General features: G+C 46.0%; 1 protein-coding gene across 1 annotated transcript in view; it reads right to left on the reverse strand.

Annotated features, from left to right (window-relative positions):
- The window catches only part of CDH13 (cadherin 13), a 1,051,953-nt gene that overhangs the window by 817,131 nt on the left and 220,330 nt on the right, over positions 1-14,492 (reverse strand). The window lies entirely within an intron of this gene.

Here is a 14,492-nt window from a genome sequence, read left to right on the forward strand (position 1 = left end):
CTCAAGGAAGAGTAGGGCAAGTAGCTCCATTCCTCGAGGAAGAGTAGGGAAAGCAGCTCCATGCCTCAAGCAAGAGTAGGCCAAGTAGCTCCATTCCTCGAGCAACAGTAGGGCAAGTAGCTCCGTTCCTCGAGGAAGAGTAGGCCAAGTAGCTCCATTCCTCGAGCAACAGTAGGGCAAGTAGCTCCGTTCCTCGAAGAAGAGTAGGGCAAGTAGCTCCGCTCCTCGAGCAAGAGTAGGTCAGGTAGCTCCGTTCCTCGAGGAAGAGTAGGGCAGGTAGCTTCGTTCCTCGAGGAAGAGTAGGGAAAGTAGCTCCGTTCCCCGAGGAAGAGTAGGGCAAGTAGCTCCGTTCCTCGAGGAGGAGTAGGGCGAGTACCTCTGTGCCTCAAGGAAGAGTAGGGTGAGTAGCTCCGTGCCTCGAGGAGGAGTAGGGCGAGTAGCTCTGTGCCTCAAGCAAAAGTAGGGTGAGTAGCTCCGTGCCTCGAGGAAGAGTAGGGCAAGTAGTTACATTCCCCGAGGAAGAGTAGGGCAAGTAGCTACGTTCATTAAGCAAGAGTAGGTCAAGTAGCTCCATGCCTCAAGTAAGGGAAGGGCAAGTAGATGTGTACCACAAACAAGAGCAAGGCAAGTAGCCTCACATCTTCAGGAAAAACATCTCACTCGTTCCTGCTCCTCTGTGCAATAGTAGGTGTTCATATTTGACATACATTAGACCTCCATATACACATCAGCATACCTATAGATGTGCCCACCATCACCTTTCCATAAATAGGGAACTCCAATTTTTTCACAACACAGTTTCAATTCATCACAACATGGCAGCAAAAATTTTGACAGACCTCAATTCACATCACAACCACTAGTTGACCACATACAGACACATACAGCATCAACACCTCCTGACAAAGTATCGCTTTTTTTCCCTAAAAACTAGCTATCTTGAGTCACCCTTCATGAGATGTATCAATTAACTAGAAGTTAGGGCCTGCTCACATTTCAGCGTTCCTCTGCTTGGTAGCGCCCATTGATTGACCGGTATTCTACCAATCGTTACACTCATGGATAGGAATAGGGGAGGTACTGGATCTAAATGTTTCAACTTCAAGGTAATTCTTATTTGATGTAGATTAAAGTCCCCGTTCCATCGATATCTCAAGTAGTGTGTCCATAGGAGGACACTTCAATCAGTATTGGGTCCACCAAACAAAAACGCCCATCTATACAAAGTAAATGAATACACATTAGATAAATGTTGACCAATCCCTCAGTAGGGGCTAACCATTGCACGTCCATGGCGGATTTCAGGAGAAAAAAGGATCAGGCTGTTAGATTTCAACATGTCCAATCTTTTTATTCATAAGAGAGTTTGGAAGCGACTTACTCCCCTTTTCCAATTTTAGACACATACCAACTTGGCCGAAACAAGTATGACCGGGGAGGAGGGGGGCGATTCAAGGGAAATCAGCATTGCTGGACCTCATAGGTCTAATACAATCATTTGTTTAGTCACCTGATGAGATCAAAAAATAAAAAATTGCTCTAAATATTAAAGAACAAAACAGAGCAATAATAAACTACTAAATTATATGCTGGGCGTAAGGGCTCAAAACTAGGGATGAGAGGACCCGTGGAAGTGTGGGTTCTGGAACTTTATTCCAAAATTTTGTTCAGGTACCAGAACCTGAACCCCAACTTTTGAGCTGGAGATATCTCTTTCTCCTCCCGGACTTCCTCCAGAACTCCGAACATTGCAACGGACTTCCTGGAAAAGTTCATGTTCGGCGTTTAGACCCAGATACTAACTGTCCGGTGTGATCCCCGAACCTTTAAGATCAGGTTCGCTCATCTCTACTCAAAACACTAATTAACCCCTTCTCGACAGGGTGATTTTTTGTTTTATGAACTTTTTTTTTTCTTCACATTCTTCCAGGAGCCTTAACTTTTTTTTTTTTTTTTCCATCCCTGTAGCCTTGCAAGGATTTCGGGGTTTTTTTGTTGGACGAGTTGTAGAGACCATCATTTACCATACAATGTATTAGAAAATGGGGGAAAATTTCCAAGTGAGGTGAAATAGTGGAAAAAAAAACTGCAATTCAGCAATTTTTTTTTTTTGTGTGTTTTGATTTTTAGGACATTCATTGTTTGGTAAAAATGACTTGGGAACACGATTCTCAATATGATAAAGGCTTTACCAACTTTTTTTAAAGTAGTGAAAAAAAAAATGTGGAAATTCATTAAAAAAAAAATGTAAAAAAATTTGCTTAGGTCGCCATTTTCCGAGATGTGTAATGTTTTTATTTTTCAGTCGATGGACCTGTGCTAGGGCTTTTTTTTTTTTGCGGGGTGAGCTGAAGTTTTATTGATACCATTTTGCAATAGATTTGATGTTTTGATCACTTCATATTGCATTTTTCTTCACGATCAATAAAAATGTAATTCTGCTGTTTTGATTTTTTTTTTTGCATTGCGGTGTTTACTGATGTAGTAAAAGGGGGTCAAATTTTTTGTTTAGCAATTCATTTTTTGAGCCAACAATCATCTGATCGGCTAGATCATATAATGCACAGTATTGCAGTATATAGTGAAAAATCACAGTCTCCAATGAACGCCAACCACAGGCTGGTTTCTATAGGACAACCACCAAGACAGATAAGTTGATCTTTAGCAGACCACTTGGTAATTATGGCAGACCATGACATCATTTAAGGGGGCATTCGATGGAGGCATGGTGCGGTGCTGAGTTCCAATGGCTGCTGTTAGAGGTAGACCCTAGCTGTGTATCACACCTATTATCTGCCAGCAAGTTACAGAGCCTTGAAATTACGCTGCTTTGTATAAGTGTGGTTTGATCACAAATTAACTGCCCTACCAGAAAACAAGAGAAGAGCAATATACAGTATATAAGCTCACAACCTACCACCAACAGGCATCTGTTACATGCTCCTGCTCCAACAAACTTTGTCTCTGTCGCAAGGCAACGCTGCATTTTGACTGCTGATGGCATTAGTGATGAAAGTGGCAGAAATCACTGGGCGATGCAAGCATATTGCTGTGGCTGAGACTTGAGTCAGGCAAACAGTCTGTGCTTGTGCAGAGTAGCTAATTGGCTGGTGTAATTAATTAGCTCCCTGCTGTGAGCTTTGGATGGGGCAAGAACCAAACTTGACATATAAACTAAGCACATAGCCATGCAGGTGGATATAGCCCCTTAATTCCAGGCACCTTAATGCACATGCAATTTTACAAGAAGCCTATAAGAGCAAGTCGGCTCCAAAAAAAGTCTTAAAAAAGACTCCTCCTATTTGTTTATATTGTAAAAACTACTTTGAAAAATGCCTGGTAAAAAAAAGGAAAATGTCCTTTGAAGTGTGATGGAATCCACTTGAAAACAGGCACTGTCCAATCAAAAAGTTGCAAAAACTCTTCAAGGAAAAAAACCCTCTTCCAATACGTTTGAAAACTTCTTGAGTAAAAGAAAAATTCCTTAAAGATGGAGTGTTTTCTGAAGCAGTTTCCACTAGTTTTTGACTCCTTAAAAAAAACTCTGCGCGTAGCTTTTGGATACATTCATGACATCTTTTAGACATGTGTAAACCCGATGAGTTTTTCAGGAGGAAGACGCTTCCTGATATGAAGAACGATCGGATCATTTCTTTTACCACTTATATTTGAGGAAGGTTTTTTTTGTCTTGAAAAGTTTTTTTTTTTTTTTTAACGTTTGTTAAGCTTTTTTTTTTTTTTTTGTGGCCAATTTTCTCACATTTTTGGAAATCTATTAAGTGGTCTAAGTGTCTTGTAAGTGCCTCAAAAACACTTACAAAATTTTCAAAAGGACACCCAGGAGTCTTTGTGGTGGTTTTGTAGCCTTTGCTTTAACGTCTATTGTAAAGTATGGAGCGACATTTAGTAGAAAATCGTCTGAAGAAGGGCAAGGACACTTCTTTTAAATGCTCTGCATTTTTGGAAACCTGAAGACACTTAAAAACCTGAATGTAAGAAGAGCAAGTTGTTGTTCAATAGAAATAAATAGAGTATTTCAATCTTTTTTTTGTGTGTTTTTTCCAACACACCCACTTAAAAAGACTCCTCAAAAAACTTTGCTTTTGATCTGCAGAAATTGAAGTTTAATCAAATGTGCCAATTAGAGAGTTCAGTGCACCCTGGATGAGTGCATCGTTCCGCCCACTGGTTTCGCATATTCTCGCCTCCCTCACTGGGCAATTGATAACACTGACTTGCCTGAGCTTTCTATGCAGACAGTGCTTGCTCAAAACAAGCCAGTGCTGTCAATCACCAGTAAAAGAGGCAGTAGTATGAAAAACAGTGGGCAGAAAGGTGGACTGAACTGTTTAGCTACATCCAGGGTACTCTGGGCAACCTAATTAGCAAAGTTGATTAAACTTCAGTTTATGCAGAGTGGAGGCAGTGAAACCCTAAGTGTGAGCTTTTTATAGGGGCAATATCCCCTACAAGGCTAAGAGCATAATTTATACCGTCACATTCCCTTTAAACTCCTAACAATCAGCTGGTAGTTGCTAGCTATGTCAATCCTGACCCTGCTTGATTCTCCTGTAGCTCTGCTCTGTTATTTCTTGCTAGATTCCCATTGCTGACCCTGAATTGACTTAATCTTCAATTTAACCAATGATTTTCCCTCTAACTCCATCCACTTGTATGTGACCTCAGCTACTGTATTTTGTGGCCTCCTCTCTAACTACTACACGTTCTGGTGTTGACCCAGTTAGTCGAACCTTCTCTGCCAGATCTCTCCACCAGCCAGCAGCTACTCCATGGACACAACCCAATGGATGCCAATGTAAGTCTAGAAGCCTATATAGAGTTTAAAGGGTAAGAACTGGGTTTTTCTGCCATCTCTCTTCCCAAGCCAGCAGCTACTCCTTGGACACAACCCAAAGGGACCTGATGTAAGTCTAGATGCCTGTAAAAGGGTTTAAAGGGTAAAAACTGTGTTTTTCTGCCAGCTCTCTCCACCAGTCAACAACTAATTCATGGACACAACCCAAGGGATGCTGATTAGAGATGAGCGTTGTTCTACTCGAACTGTTCACCAATCTCAAATTCGAGCTGTTTTGGGCGGTGTTCGAGCCGTTCGGCGAACACGAACAATTTGATAAAAATTCGGCTGTTCGAGGTTATGTTCGATAACTGTTCGTGCACCAAAATCATAACTGGATTTTTTCTCAGTAATGATGAAAATTAATGTTAATACGCAGTTTAAGTGTACAGCGGGGGGAGGGGCAGGGGATGGATCTCTGCAGGAACAATGAAGATCTCCATTTTTTTTTCTCTTTCCCGCATTTGCAGTGGGGAGGTGCAATCTGTCAGCCTATCAGCAGCGCACACACGGAGCGAAGTGCTTTTTTTCACACAAGCAAGGGCATGTGTCATTGGCAGTGTATGTCACATGTCCTTGCCCTATAAGACCAAGCCATTTTCCCCGTCGCCACCATTTTCTCACTGCTGCAGCTGCGTGTTAGACGGCACCGCTGTTGCTGTGTGCGCTATACCTTGTTAATTTCAAGCCAATTTTCGCACAAATATACAGATAGCTTGGGAGTAGGGAATAGTTGTGATTGCAGTCCTTTTAAGGACTAGGTTACAGCATTTCCTACGACTTTTATCAGGCAGGTCTGTGCTCTTAAATAGATAGATTGTGGGAGTAAAGACTAATTGTAATTGCAGTCCTTTTCAGGACTAGGTTACATCAGTTCCTATCAGTTTTTGCCAGGCAGGTCTGTGCCAGTGCTGTGCAAGTTTTTTTCACAGCATTTGGCTGAATCTAGCAAAGCTAATCCTTTTTGGCCTATTGCAGAGTGTGTTAGTCAGTGGAGTAGCCTATCTGTGCTGCAAGATATACCACCTGTGTATAGAATACCAATTTTTTTACTGCACCTAGTGAAGTAAAATCTTTTGGGCATAGCATCATTCTATTAGTCCATCTATACTGACCTCCATCAGGTTGCAAACTGAATATATTTTTTTCTGCATCTACCTCTGAAAAAATATTTGGGCTTCTAGCAGTGTGTGGGACTTGTTCTATTAATCCATCTATACTGACCTCCATCAGGTTGCAAACTGAATATAATTTTTTTCTGCATCTAGCTCTGAAAAAATATTTGGCCTTCTAGCAGTGTGTCGGACTTTCTCTATTAGTCCATCTATACTGACCTCCATCAGGTTGCAAATTAAAAATAATTTTTATCTGCATCTACAGTACCTCTGAAAAAATATTTGGGCTTCTAGCTGTGTGTGGGACTTGTTGTATTAGTCCATCTATACTGACCTCCATCAGGTTGCAAATTAAAAATAATTTGTATCTGCATCTACAGTACCTCTGAAAAAATATTTGGGCTTCTAGCGGTGTGTGGGACTTGGTCTATTAGTCCATCTATACTGACCTCCATCAGGTTGCAAATTAAAAATAATTTTTTTCTGCATCTAGCTCTGAAAAAATATTTGGGCTTCTAGCAGTGTGTGGGACTTGGTCTATTAGTCCATCTATACTGACCTACATCAGGTTGCAAATTGAATAAAAAAAATTTCTGCATCTAGCTCTGAAAAAATATTTGGGCTTCTAGCGGTGTGTGGGACTTGGTCTATTAGTCCATCTATACTGACCTCCATCAGGTTGCAAATTAAAAATAATTTTTTTCTGCATCTAACCCAGCCAATAGTTTTGGCCTAATACCACAGTTTGGCCACTCAGCTCTGCTCGGTTACCATCCATTGTTTTTTTGTGCAAACAACTCCAGAGTTGTGAATTAGTTAACCACCAAAATGAGTGGAAAAAGGCCTGCTGCTGGTGGAAAGGGGAATAGGCGTGTTGGGAAGGGGAAAAAAGGTTGTGTCCGTGGGGTAGGTGTTAAAGCAACAGTAACATCTGCAGAAGAAAGACCATCTTCCAGCCAAACTAAAATGTCTATGTAGCACCCTGAGGATTCGGCTGCTACAGGGGTATTGCACCTCACTCCAGAGGTGTGGTATTCCACTCCCGGGTAAGGATGGAGTGTGGGACTGAGCTCAGTAGGCTGCATGCACTACATACATCCCATTTCCGGGGGACAGAACTACGGTACTCCCACCAGTATATGTGCAGGTACGACAGCGTCTGTCCCTGGCTGGAGTGGGAGGGGGGTGGAACATCCCAGTAGTGTAGGGGTAGATAGGGGGAGTAGTCTGGGTAAAGCTAGGAGCTCATTGGGTGCTAGTCACCTGGGCTCACACATAGAGGGAGTATATATGGTGGGCACCATCTTAGGACAGGGTCTTTTTAGCCTGAGGAGCAGAGCAGAGGAGTTCAGCCAGGAGGGCTGACAGGGAGCTGTGGCTCCGGCTGGGCCCAGCTCCAGAGCTAAGCCTGCAGAGAGAGGAATAAGAAGGACCCAGAGAGAAAGACAGAGGGAACCCCAAGAACCCAGAAACAGACCAGAAAGGGTGAAGGGTTGGCGGACACGGGTACCGGAACCGAAACTGGTGGAGGCCACTTATCCTCAGCCAGGAACCGGAGGTCGTGGTCAAGATTTGCCACGACCCTCACCAAATCCACCAGAAAGGCACACCAAGTAGAGGGTCAGGGAGCCCAGAGGAGGTTTGACCACTAAGAGACCCGAGGGAGCCGGCCAAAGTTGGATCCCTGGTGGGAACGGCCAGAGACAGAGAGAGAGACGGGAGCTCAGGACCACGCTTCAGAACTGCCTGGGGGTTAGCCGAGTCCAGGACCTGGTGGACGCAGCACGGCTCGGGTGGTCACTCAAGGCCAGAGTGACTGAGAGAACACTTGTGAGTAAAACCCCTGAAACTGCATCTCCTGACTCTGACTCTTCTTACTGACTGTCACAACCCCCATCATCTTCACCTGCTGCCCTGAGGCCATACCCCTCCCGTTGGGGGTTATACCATCATCGCTGCACCCATACCACCGGCCTCAGCGGACTGTTCTGCAGCGGCGGCTGCAAAGCCGTACTCAACGGGTGGCGTAGTCGACATCCAAGTTAACATCTACTGCCATAGACTGCCACTTAGTTTGACACCCTGGGCGCGGACCGGGTCACCGCCACAAGGACTACTACCCCTATCCAGATCCGGCTCCGGGTATCCCCTGAACATGGCCCAGGGGGTGCGTCATCTACTTCTTTTAGCGGACAATGTGATAAGATCCCTTTCTTACGGCCACGCCAATCGCTACAAATTCCAGATGAGGCACAAAAACAGCAGGTGCTTCAACGGATATCAAGTGCTCCTTTAAGTGGGCTCTCCTCCACATCAACTTCAACATCACAAATACTCCAGTCCTCAAAGGTGTCACCCAAATCGCACTTGCTTCCTCACAGCTCCCAAATCTCCAGCTGCCCGTCTGAGTATGAGGTAGAACAGATGGTTGAGTCTGCAGAGCTGTTTACTCATACTATAGCCTGGGAATCAGAGGTCGACTCCAGCGCTTCTGTGAATCCAGACGAGGAAATGATCTGCACTGATGCCCAGAATCTTTATGAGTCGGATCCAGGACCAGACGCAGAAGGTTCTGACCATAATGTAGACCCTCATTCCCAAACTGTAACTCCTGTTGGTGGAGACAATGAGGAAGACGATGATAAGACTCAAATACCTGATTGGAGCGACAACTTTAGTTTTTTGTCAGGGCAGGAACAGGTTGGCTCTGAGGACGACGGGTGTGATAACACACAGGGTGATGATGATGAGGTTGGAGATCCCACTTACTGTCAACCCACAGTCAGCCAAGAGATGAGGTCAGCAGAGGAGGTGGAGGAAGATGCTAGTGACGACGAGGTCAGGTTGCGCCTTCCTGGACAGAGACGTAGTACTGGAAGCACGTCAACAACTGCATCCTCAAACACAACTCTGCCTCTCACCACAAGTCGTGGTGGCTCTTCAGGTCGCATGGGTGCTAAGCCTTGCATAGCCTGGGCATTTTTTCAGATCGATAAAGATGACCCAACTCGTGTTATCTGTAACATTTGTCAGCAAAAGCTAAGTAGAGGCCAAAAAATACATAGTTTGAGTACTTCATGCATGAACCTGCACATGGACATGAAGCATAAGTTGCAGTGGGAAGCTCAGTGTGCTACAATGCGGCCTAGCCGGCCGGGCCAACCACCGTCTGCCATATCTTGTGCATCCGCGGCCTCTTCATCCTCTGTGATTGGGGGGACAGCAGTCACACCTGTTTTGGGGCGCAGACCTGCCACCTCTTTACCCGCAACAGCCAGCGTGATTGGCAGGTCATCATTTTCTTTGGAGGTGGTAACAGCAGCTGGTGTTGAGCGCTGTCCGACATCGATAGCACCACCTTTGGATCAAGGCAACCTAACATGTCCGCCTGCATCTTCCTCACAGACCGGCAGTTTGCCGGGGACACCCTTATCAACCCCGTCTAAGCACAATAGCCAGCCCTCGGTCCCTCAGATGTGGACAAGTAAAAGACCATTTCCTCCTAGCCATGAGAAAGCTAAGAGGTTGAATTTCACCATCTGCAAGCTCTTGGCTACAGAAATGCTGCCTTTCCGCCTGGTGGACACAGAGGATTTTCGAGACCTTATGTCCGTCGCAGTGCCCCAGTACCAGATGCCCAGTCGGCACTACTTCTCAAAGAAAGGTGTGCCTGCGCTCCACCAGCATGTCGCACACAACATCACCGCTTCTTTGAGAAACTCTGTGTGTGACAGGGTGCATTTCACCACAGACACTTGGACGAGTAGGCATGGACAGGGGCGTTACATGTCGCTGACTGGGCACTGGGTAACTATGGTGACAGCAGGACAAGGGGCTGCTGTCCAAGTCTTGCTGTCCCCACGAGTTGTGCGTCAATCCTCTTTATGTCAAAGTTCCTCCACTGCTTCTGCCTCCTCAACCTCCTCTCGGTCTTCCACCTGCACCCAAAGCCTGTCTGGTCATGCCACAAGCTTTCTAACTGCGCAGAAGGGATCCTGCACACCTCCTTACTATGCTGGCAGTAGGGCTCAACGTCATCAGGCGGTTTTTACATTGAAATGTCTGGGAAATGTGAGTCACACAGCTGAGGAGTTGTGGTCAGCTCTGGAGAACCAATTTCATGAATGGCTGTCTCCACTGGACCTGAAACCAGGGAAGGCCGTGTGCGACAATGCTGCAAACCTGGGTGCGGCCCTTCGCCGGGGCAATGTCACACACGTGCCTTGTATGGCTCACGTGTTGAACCTGGTTGTCCAGCAATTTTTAGCCCACTATCCCAGACTAGATGGCCTTCTGCAGAGGGCACGGTCGCTGTGTGCTCACTTCCGCCGTTCGCATCCCGCAGCTCAGCGACTTACATCTCTACAGAAGTCGTTGGGCCTGCCACTTCACCGGCTAAAATGCGATGTGCCTACCCGGTGGAATTCAACTCTGCACATGTTGCAGCGACTGTGGCAGCACCAACAAGCCCTGGTGCAATACGTTCTGACGTATAGCCTGGGCCAACGAGATTCAGAGGTGGGGCAAATCACGCTGGAGGAGTGGTCTCAGATCAGGGACCTATGCACCCTTCTGCACAGTTTTGAAATGGCGACGAAGATGTTTAGTGCTGACGATGCCATTATCAGCATGACTATTCCGGTGATTTACATGCTGGAGCACATGTTAAACAGAATTCAGAGTCAGGTGGTGGCACAAGAGGAGGTGGAGGAAGTAGAGGAGGAGGAGTTGTATGCGGAAGGGCTAACATCTGCAAGGTCCAGACGGTCGGCAGCACCAAGGCGGCAGGCATGTGAGGGTGGGGGAGATGGTTTTACCAGGGCGCATGGTAGCAGCCAAACTAGTGAGGAAGGTGCAGGAGCCCAGGAAGAAGTGGAGGACGAACTGATGGAAGACTCATCAGATGAGGGAGACCTTGATCACATTTCTGTTGTGCGAGGTTGGGGGGAGAGGACAGAGGAAGGAAGCATGATTGTTACCTCGCCACCAACACAACAGGGACTTGGTGCTCCTGGATGCGCAACACACATGAGTGCCTTCTTGCTGCACTACCTGCAACATGACCCTCGAATTGTGAGAATTAGAAATAATCCTGACTACTGGGTTGCCACACTGTTAGATCCCCGGTACAAAAGTAAATTTGCAGAAATTATTCCTGCCATAGAAAGGGATGCACGCATGCAGGAGTATCAGCAGAGACTGTTGCAGAATCTTACATGTGCTTTTCCACAAAATACCAGTGGTGCACGTAGTGAATCTCACAGTTCCAACTTGCCAACCGTGGGACCGTCAAGTGTTCAGCACTCAAACCGTAACAGAACCACAGTATCTGCTGGTAACATCAATTTTGCGGAATCATTTCACCACTTTTTTAGCCCATCCTTTGCAAGGCCACAGGAGACAAGAAGTCTGACACATAGTCAACGCCTAGAGACGATGGTACAGGAGTATCTCCAAGTAAACATTGAAGCCACGACTGTGTCACTGGACCCTTGCTCTTTTTGGGCTTCCAATCTGGATAAATGGCCGGAGCTAGCCACTTACGCCTTGGAGATCTTGTCATGCCCCGCAGCCAGCGTTCTGTCTGAACGTGTGTTCAGCGCTGCTGGTGGTGTGCTGACAGATAAGCGCACGCGGCTCTCCACTGATAATGTAGACAGACTCACGTTCATAAAGATGAACAAATCATGGATCCGAAACGACTTTTCTACCCCTGTGTCATCCTGGGGAGAGTAAAAGCTTGATGATTGTTTAAAATCACCCAGCAACCGTTTTAAGCTTTCAAATTACTAATCATGTTTATCTGTATCTTGACTGGAAAATAATTTGGGCTTTGTAGCAGTGTGCAGCACTGATCCTATTAGGCCATCTATAATAAGCTCCACCAGATTTAAAATTAAAAATAATTTTTAGCTGCATCTAGCCCGGAAAATAATTTTGGGGCTCCGAGATGCGCAAGACACATAAGTGCCTTCTTGCTGCACTACCTGCAGCATGACCCTCATATTGTCAGAATTCGAAGTAATCATGACTACTGGGTTGCCACACTCTTAGATCCCCCAAACTTTTCGATCAACCTTTTCATTTTAATAAAGACCAAAAAAATGGTCATTTTTGAAATTATAAGCATTAGCAGGTTGTTAGAAACTGAAATCAAACAGTTTTCAACTCAAAACTTTATTCTAGGTGATGTTACATTTTCACATAGGACCCCTTGTTCGAAAGGAGCTTCTGAACTCTCTCGTCCATTGAATTTGTCAGGTTTTGGATGGTTTCTGCTTCAATTGTTTTGCATGAGGACAGAATACCCTCCCAGAGCTGTTGCTTAGATGTGAACTGCCTCCCGCCATCATAGACACTCCTTTTAATGATGCTCCAAAGGTTCTGAATGGGGTAGAGGTCAGGGGAGCATGGGGGTCACACCATAAGTTTGTCCCCTTTTATGCCCATATCAGCCAGAGATGCAGATGTTTTATGTGCAGCATGAGATGGTGCATTATCATGCAGAAAAATGATCTTGCTGTGAAATACACGGTTCTTCTTCTTGAACCATGGCAGGAAGTGCTGTTTGAGAAAATCCACATACATTATGGAGTTCATCTTTAGCGCCTTCAGGGATCCTAAAGGGGCCGACAATCTCTCTCCCCATGATTCCAGCCCAAAACATTACTCCACCTCCTCCTTGTTGGCGCTGTAGCCGTGTTTGCGTGGGGTGTCCATCAACCAGCCATCCTCCACTCCATCCATCTGGACCATCGAGCGCTGCACGGCACTCATCCGTTAACAAAACAGTTTTGAAATCAGTCTTCATGTAATGTTTGGCCCACTGGAGCCGTTTCTGCTTGTGTGAAGTGGATAGAGGAGGTCGACAGGATGGCGTATGCACAGCTGCAAACCTCTGAAGGACCCTGCATCTTGTTGTTTGGGGGACGTTGGAGGCACAAGCAGCTTCAAAAACTTGTCTGCTGCTATGACAAGGCTTTTTTGCCGCTGCTCTTTCAACCTGACGTAATTGCCTGTAGGAAAGAGTCCTCAATTTGCCCTTATCAGCACGCACACGTGTGTACTGTGAATCAGCTACATACTTCTTGATTGCCAAGACACTTCATCCTGATCATCGCACAATGTTGATTGTAGTCATGCCTTGACCTAAACACTCCACAATTTGTTGCTTCTCAGCAGCCGACACATCCTTTTTCTTTCCCATTTTGGCAGAAAATGTAGGCTGCTGAATAATGTGAAAGAGCCTTCTTAAGTAGTCTTGCCTTTCATTGGACACACCTGACAAAATAATTAGCACTGGTGTCTGCAATTTCTTACAGTGATATAAAGAGCCCTGACACACATCACCATCAATGAGTTTAACTGACAAACAAACAAATTCTTCCCTTATCACTCCTAAACACTTTTTGCATAATAATTTGGAACACAGTGTACATGTGCTTTTCCACAAAACACCAGTGGTTCACGTAGTGAATCTTACAGTTCTAACTTGCCAACCGTGGTCTGTATGGAGTTGTTCAATAAAGGGCCCAAAATTAAGATAACATAGATGGGAGAGGTCTCTATGAATAGGAATTCCTAAGTATTTGATACCCTGTGAGGGCCAGGCAAAGGGAAAGTTGGACTGGATGGAATCCTATATGGATTTGGGGAGGGAGACATCGAGGGCCTCAGACTTCGCTGCATTGATTTTAAAATTTGACCATGTAACAAAGTGATCTATTTCAGCCATAACAGCATGGATGGATATATGTGATTGAGTGATATATACTAGGACATCATCAGCAAATAGAGAGCACTTGTACTCGGTGCCTCCCACCTCAATCCACCTAATATTGGGGTTATGGCGAATTGATGAGAGCAGGTGCTCCGTCACTAGGATGTATAAGAGAGGGGACAGAGGACATCCCTGCCTTGTCCCATTGGTGATTGTGAAAGGTGATGAAAATGTTCTGACGCGCCCCCTGGGCCTTGGGACACCCGGAGCCGGACCCTTTTTGGTGGATGCTGGTGGTTGTAGTCTCCGTGGCGGCAACCCGGTTCCGTGGCTCAGGGCGGTCAAACCAGTGGCGAACCGCCGCTCCAGGGCAGACCGCTGAGGCTGGTGTTGTGGGTGCAGCAGAGCGTAGCATAACTCCCCACGGGAGGAGTATAGCCTCAGGGCAGTGTATGCGGAGGATGGGGGTGATGGTGCAGGGCAGCAGCAGTAATGACACGGAGTCAGTGATGCAGTCCAGGGCCTTTACTCACAGTTCTTATTATCCAGACCACGTCTGCAGGTAACGGCTGCCCACGTCGTACTGTGCTCACCAGGTGAGGGGCTCAGACAACTCCCAGATAACTTTGGAGCGCTTCACAGGACCCCCTTTGTGTGTCCTTTGTCTGGCCTTTCTTACCAACCCTTCTGTCCGGCTGCCTCGGGCCTCCTCTTGGTAAACTTGGCGCCAGTTTCCCTGACCCTATGTGGTGCCTTCCTAGCGGGTGTAGCGAGGGGCTGCGCCACATAAAATGTCACAGCC

Source organism: Phyllobates terribilis, unplaced genomic scaffold, assembly GCF_046119375.1.
Source record: "Phyllobates terribilis strain yellow unplaced genomic scaffold, ASM4611937v1 Scaffold_14__1_contigs__length_39327217, whole genome shotgun sequence".
NCBI classification, from domain to species: domain Eukaryota; kingdom Metazoa; phylum Chordata; class Amphibia; order Anura; family Dendrobatidae; genus Phyllobates; species Phyllobates terribilis.